Raw genomic sequence first — 7555 nt, 5'->3', positions numbered from 1 at the left:
GCGGAGGGATGAAGTGGGGAGGGGAGAGGCAGGAAGGGGAGTAGAGAAAAACATAGAGCTCAATAAAAATCAATAAAAAACAGAAAAAAGAGTTTCCATGGTCTCTTCATAGCTATAGAAAAATGACTAAGACAGACATAGCAGACATAGTGCTAGTTACTTTCACCTTACCATGGAGACCATGTGGCTGGTGTCATTGTGGCAAAAGCAGGGCAGAAAGAAGATGAAGAGTCTATCTTATCCCTTACTTTGGTTAACAGACCCTTGCCAAAATGGACCCCAAGACACTGAAATTCCCCCAGGAATTTCATGCTGTGAGAAGAGAAAGCTTAAAACCTGGGTTAGCCAGTGAGGGAACTCTTCTCTGGAAAGAGACTCACAGCTTGTCAGAGAGAGGGGCATTGGTGGGTCAATGTGGTGGACCACACACCTTGCCTGGGACTGCAGAGTGGTGCAGAACTCTGGCCTTGACTTAATCCTTAACCTCGCTTCAGAACCTCCAAAGATGGACTTGGATGTGGGGATATCACTGGATGTATCTCTTCTTCTTTTCAGTGTGAACACTAAAGACCTCTCTCTCTCTCTCTCTCTCTCTCTCTCTCTCTCTCTCTCTCTCTCTCTCTCTCTCTCTCCTGTTCCATTATGAATTTGGCTATTTTAGTTGAAACTTGGTGCCAATAGAAGCCACATGCTTGAGATGCCAGAGCTACAGGTGGAAGGAACCCGGATCTCTAACTTGGAGGCAGAATGCCAGGGAACTCACCTCTCAAGGTCAGGATCGATATTCTCCTATCACCCTTTTTCCTGGGCAAATGATCCGGAGCACAAGCCTCCTGACAGCCACTCCAGTGTCTCCCAGGTCACACTTTCCTCTCATCTCATGGCTTCCTCTGCACCCCCATTCATCTCTCTCTGCTTCCTCAGTGTGGATGTGACGACCAGAGGCTTCAAGCCACTGCTGCCAGCCTTGTCTTCCCCTTCACAACAGACTGTATCTCCAACCTGTAAACCAAAATAAACCCCTCCCTCATTAAAAAAGTAATAATTGGCTTGTTGGGGGCACACATGTGATCTTTGTGAAGGGTGCCCATTGCACCTGTTCTCTGAGGAGGAGTGGACCCAGGAGTGGGCAGAGGGAAATACCGAATCATGGAAAGAGGACATAGGGCCTAGGGGCAGTGGCAAGTGCATAGGCTCAGAGAGAGGAGAGTCTGGAAGTTTCTGGGGTCCCTGCATGCTCAGAGCAACAGTGTTCCTCGCTGGCACTGATCTGAACTGTTTCCCATCATCATGAGTCTGCCCATGGCCGTAAAATATGGGATGACACTAGATTTGCTCATTAAGTAAATGGGATAACAAAATAATTGAAAAATGGACCCCTGTCCGGAAGGAGTGGAATTGTTCCCTGGGCTATTGTCTGTGTCCTGCTCTCTGAGTAATCTGCCAGAGACAGGCAGACAATGTCAGGTTCAGGAGTGATGAGAAACCATGTGTTGAAAAGAGCCGGAAATTACCCACCGCTGTAACAAGAGCCTTTGTCTCCTGAGGAGAAGGAGCTAAAAGGGTCCTGAGTGGTTCCCAGGGGCTGGTGGGGGTGGGGAGCTGGACTCAGAGAGAAGGAGGGTCACAGTGAGGCAGAATGCCATATCTGAGTCCCAGTGCTCTGCCTAGTGCTGCTGGGTTGACCCTGCAGGGTGCTTGGGTGCCCCAGGCTGCAGAGGCTGGAGGATGTGGTTCTGTGTGCTGAGGACTGATGGTCAACTCATCTCCCTGTTGTCTAGGCTGCTAAAATAGACATCCTCCAGCTCAGGCCTCAGCACACCCATCAGGCCACTCTTGGGACTGAGCAGAAGAAATCTGGGTGACCATCTAGGAGGCAAATCTTGTGGGGGAGTCTGGTCATGGGCAAGGTAGGTGATGGAATGGCTATCTTTATCAGCTTGGTGTAACCTAAAATCACCAGAGAGAGAGAGAGAGAGAGAGAGAGAGAGAGAGAGAGAGAGAGAGAGAGAGAGAGAGAGAGAGAGAGAGAGAGAGAGAGAATCTCAGGGTAGAATTGTATACATTGGGTAGGCCTCTGGGCATGTCTGTGAGAAATTGTCTTAATTACATTACCTGGTGTGGGAAGACTCAGCCCAATGTGGGCAACACCATTCCCTATCTAAGGGGTCCCGAACTGTCTAAGAATGGAGAAATTGAGCTGAGCGCATGCAAGTAAGTAAGTAAGCAGGTGAGTATGTGTGCATGCATGCATTCATCTCTCTTTGCTTCAAGCTATACCCGTGAGGTGACCCCAGCTGTTTCAAACTCCTGTCACTGTGACTGACTCTGATGATGGCCGAGAACCAGGAACTGTGTGCCAAAACAAATCCTTTATTCACAAAATTGAATTTTGTAAGGGCATCACAGCGACAGAAATGAAACTAGAGCACACAGAAATTGCCCCCCCCCCCCGCCATTCTTATGACGAACCCATTGTGGTGTGTCAACACGTAATAGGCATGGGTCTGAATCTGGAGTTCACTGCCGAGATGTACGGGTCTCTATGTCTTGAACAATGAATGGATCAGGGACACAGAGATAATGATAGAAATAAAAGAGGCAGTTTATTAAAAGAAGAAGAAAAGGCACCCATGAGGATGGAAGTGGAGGCTAGTGAGTGGGAAGAAGACACGCCTGACTCAGTTCTGGTCCTTTACAGGTCATTGCATAGCGCCCCCTTTTGTGTTTGTGCATCCTGGCTTTCCTCTTGTTTCCTTTGTTTCCTGTTGCCTAGTCGGGGAAGGGTTTCATGTTTCTCTGCTGATTGGCTTCTCTCCACACCGTTAGTTTTCTGCTATACAATGCCAGCCTGAATTGGTAGCACTCAGAGGGCATGCCTGCTATGTGAGCTTTTAGACTCAAAGCCTGCGCTTTGGTAGCCCCAGTAAGCAAGGCTCAGCCACCTGTCCCCAATATGCTGATTAAATAGACGAGAAATAGTAAAAAGCAGAGAAAGGAGATTGTCCTGTGGCTAAGTCTCCTCCCCTGTGGGAGCTGTAAACAATGCCTACCCCTCCTACAGTCCAAACCACAAACCAAGGCACCGAGCTCTCTCTGAGGAACCAATGAGCTTATAAGATTTGCTCACAGAGCAGTGGGGAAGGGTTATGGGCAAGAGCATGGATGACCTTACAAGAGCCACACTGGAATGTCTGTGCCCACATAGATGCTGACTACCCCATGACTGTGTAGATATAGCCCCTCTCCTAGTCTTTTCCCATCTCTAGCCTTTCCCTGGGACCCCAAGGCCACATACAGGATGTCTGAATACTCAGGAGGGTCCCCTGATCCTCCCTACCTCATCCTTCTACAGGGGTGCTTCAGCAGTTAACAAGTCCAACTCTGATGATTATGGTGGTTTGAATAAAAATGGCCCCCATAGGCCCATTGGGAGTGGCACTATTAGGAAGTGTGACCTTGCTAGAGAAAGTATGTCACTGGGGACAGGCTTTGAGGTTTCAGAAAGTCAAGCCAGGCCCAGTGTCACTCTCTCTTCCTACTGCTTGCTAGTCTAGTGTAGAACTGTCAGCTACCTCACCAGCACCATGTCTACCTGCATGTCACCATGCTTCCCACCGTAATGACAATGGACTAAATCTCTGCACTGAAGCTAGCCCCAATTAAATGCTTTCTTGAATGAGTTGCTGTGATCATGGTGTCTCTTTGCACAATAGAACCCTAACTAAGACAATGACCTTCTATGAACAGACCCAGATGAACTCCCAAAGATGACAGTGTGACAGGAAAGATAGCCCTGTACAACAATTCAATGTGGTCACATTGGGAAGAGGAACAAATGAATAAGTCTAGTGACTGAGTTCATCTTTGGGGAGCCAGCATGAGATCGGGGTTTAAATAGAAGGCATGAGGTATGCCAAGCTAGTTAGTCCAGTGTCTCCAGCTGCTTTGATAAGCTGTCAGACCTGTGTGAACTCCTCTTGGGAGACAAGTTCACCCTCTAGTGGGCACCATAGTTTTAGCCCTTTCCTTTCCTTAGCATGAGATCCCTGAGGATCTCTGATCCTTTGGGGTCTATTGTTTCAAGAGTCTGCTAGCACAAACATCTCTTTAATATACAAGCTCTCCTGCCAGGAAGACTACGCAGCAGGAGCACCAAACCCACATCCTGCCCAGCCCTGTGCAATGAGCTGAAGTAGAAACGCTTTTCTCCTCTACTCCTGGCCCTCCATGGCAGCAAGTTGGCAGCGGGATCCCGCTGGTGTTTATGAAGTTGTCTCTACTTTTAAAAAGTCAGCAACAGGCTCTGTCATGGTGTGGAAGTAAGACGTGTGCCACAGACACGCGTGCATGCACGTGTGTGTGCGTGCGTGAGTGTGTGTGTGTGTTTGAAACATGGTCCCCAGCTGGTGGTGCTGTTTCAAGAGTTTGTAGGACCTTAATGGGTGGAGCCTTGCTGGAGGAAGTGGGTTTCTGGGAGCTTGAGGGTTACAGTGCCGGTCCCATGTCTAGCCCCAGCCTCTTTCTGCTCCATGATCTGCTGAGATGTGAACTAGCAGCCCTGTGATCCTGCTGTCACAGCTGTGAGCTACTCTGCAAGCATCCATAGTTATCTCTAAACACAGTCCTACAGACAACAGAGACAGACAAAGTTGTCTCTGTGGAGATGCTGCAGTTCTTCAGGCATGAGCCTGGAGGATTTTTTGTGCTTTATGTAAAACACAGAGAGAGATGAAATTTGGATAAGGAAGTCAGTGACTGGAGACTAATGGGACAGAAAGGACTTCTTTTTTTTTTTTCGAGACAGGGTTTCTCTGTAGCCCAGGCTGGTCTTGAACTCACAGAGATCCACCTGCCTCTGCCTCCCGAGTGCTGGAATTAAAGGCATGCGCCACCACCGCCCAGCTAAGGGAAGGGCTTCTTTTACATCATTCTTTGCCTGGCCCTGTCTCCATCTGATACCCATCAACACCTATTTTATGCTTTAAACAGAAGAAAGACATTTGCTGGTGCAGATACCTTAGTGGCTTCATGTATGTGCGGGCTAATATTGTCAGGTTGAGAGAACCGAGAATCACCCTTGACCGTGTCTGTGAGGAAGTTGCTAGATTGGGCTGATGGAGGTGGGAGATCCACCCTGAAGGTAGGCTGCACATCCCATGGGCTGGAGAGGGCTGTGGCAAAAGGAGGTGAGCCTTCAAGAGACCATGCTCAGCCTCCGGAGTGCCCCCTACTCTCTACAGACAATCTGTGTACCTTGCTGAAGGTGTGTATTTTCTTACTTCTAATAAAAAAGCCTTTCATTATGAGAGAGAGAGAGAGAGAGAGAGAGAGAGAGAGAGAGAGAGAGAGAATGCTGAGCAGCAGCTGTCTTCACCCTTTGTTCCTAACTGGATGTCATGTGACCAGCTGCCTCACGCTCCTGCCATGATGGACCATGATGGATTATATTCTCAAACTGTGAGCCAAGGCAAACTCTGCCTTTCTTAGGCTGAATTTTGTTAGCAATTTTGTCACCACCAAGAGAAAACTGATGCAATATACAAGAAATAAAATGGGGGGGGGGTTACGAAAACTGCAAGCGCCATCATTTGGGGCTTCCCGTTGATGCTGAAACACAGAAGTCACAGGGTCAGCTTCTGCATGTGAGTGTGAAAACCCCGTGTACTTCATGGAGCTTTCCAACAGTCAGAATGCCTTGCTCGGACCAGTGAGATGGCTCAGTGGATAAGGGTGCCTGCTGCCGAGCCTGATGGCTTGAATCCCTGGATCCCACATGGTAGAAGGAGAGGACCTCTTCCCACAAGCTGTCCTCGGAGCTCCACATGCTCACCGTGGCATGCGCACTTCCACAGGGTGTCCTTCTCATCATTGTTTGATGGAGGACCACTTGCTTTTTACTTGAAAACCTCACTGTGGAGTCGTCTGCCCCGCTCCTTCCAAACTAATACGGAAGTTCTTCTCAGGCCCGTTCTTTTGGCGATTTCAGGATACAGCAAGTGTTGGTGTATCCTCAGCGCTGTTAAACAGAAGGTCCTGCCTCTGATCAGCTGTGCCTAGCAGCAGCCCGAGCAGGAGATCTATTCAGTCCTCTGGCAGTCCAGCCTCCTGGGCTGAGACTTGGGTTGGGCAGTCCAGTTTTCCGCTCCTCCATGCCACCTTCACCTTCCTTTCCTCGCATCTCCCACTTGTCAGAGGCCACAGCTCAACAGCCACCCCCACCGGGAGAGGAGAAAACAGCCAGGGACTGTCCCTCCCCTTCTTCACACACACAGAGACAGCAGCTGTGATGGTTAATGTCATGTGTCACCTTAATCCCGCACCACAGAGAGGACCAAGCCATGAACCTTAGGGAACAAACCATATCTGTTGTGATTTGAACATAAAATGTTTCCTACGTGCGTTTGAATACGTGGTTCCCAGCTGGTAGTGCTGTTTGGGAAAGCTACAGGGCCTTTAGGGGGTGAAGTCTTGCTGAGGAAATACGTCACTGGGGGCAGGCTTTGAAGGAGTATAGTGTGGCCCCTCCTCCTGTTGTCTCTGATGGCTGACCTCCGGTTCCTGTAGGTAGTCATGCTTACCCTGACATGTTAGACTATGTTCCTCTGAAACTATGAGACAAAGGCAACCCTTACTCTGCAAGATGCTTTTTGTTCAATATGTTTTCACAAAAACAGAAAAGTGACCCAGGCCACCGGTTGGCCACAGCAATGTCCATGGGGTGAACCGTGGCAGTGTCTGCTTCCTTTGTCCTGTTCTGATTTTTCCTTTACTTCTTAAAGTTCATTTTATTCTTAATTTATGTGTACATCCCCATTTCTAAATTGATGAGGTCCAGAAGGGCAGACGGGTGACTTGGTCAAGGTCACACACAGCCGTCCATCATCTGGTTCTGGAGCGTGTGAGCACTCTGCTCAGGCAGTCAGTACTCAGAGCTGAGTCATTCTGTACTGACAGGACTTAGGAAATGAGTGCATCCTAAACACGCCCCCCCCCCCCAGCGTAGGTAGGGTTTCATGTATCTCAGGCTGGCCTTGAGCCTACTATAGAGCCAAGGATGACCTTGAACTTGCAATCCTTCCACCTCTACTTCCCAAGCACTGGGATTACAGGTGTGTGCCACCATGCTCAGTTTATGTGGTGTGGGGATCAAACACAGGGCTATATACATGGTAAACCCTATTCCCAGCCCCTCCGCGCCTCTTTTTGTTTTAACCTGAAATAGTTAACTTGTATTTTGGGGGGTAAATAATTAATCAGTATCACTGGCAACAGACATAGCTTGGTTGATTTTTATTTTTTTGCTAACTACATCTTTAAAAAATGTTGTTTTGAAATTTTATGATATTTGTTTATCTGTCTATCAGTCATTTTTTTATTTAACTATCATCTATCTATCTATCATCTATCTATTTATCTATCTATCATCTATCTATATGTGTCTGTGCAACTTTGTATGTGTGAGGGCACATGCATAGCATGCCTTGCATGTAGAGGTCAGAAGACAACTTACAGGCAAGTTCTCTCCATCTACCACGTGGGTTCTGGAGTTGAT

The sequence above is a fragment of the Arvicola amphibius genome, chromosome 12 (genome assembly GCF_903992535.2).
Source record: "Arvicola amphibius chromosome 12, mArvAmp1.2, whole genome shotgun sequence".
Classification (NCBI taxonomy): Eukaryota; Metazoa; Chordata; class Mammalia; order Rodentia; family Cricetidae; genus Arvicola; species Arvicola amphibius.
The sequence above is the reverse complement of the archived record's forward strand: the minus strand, read 5'-3'. Positions refer to the sequence as shown.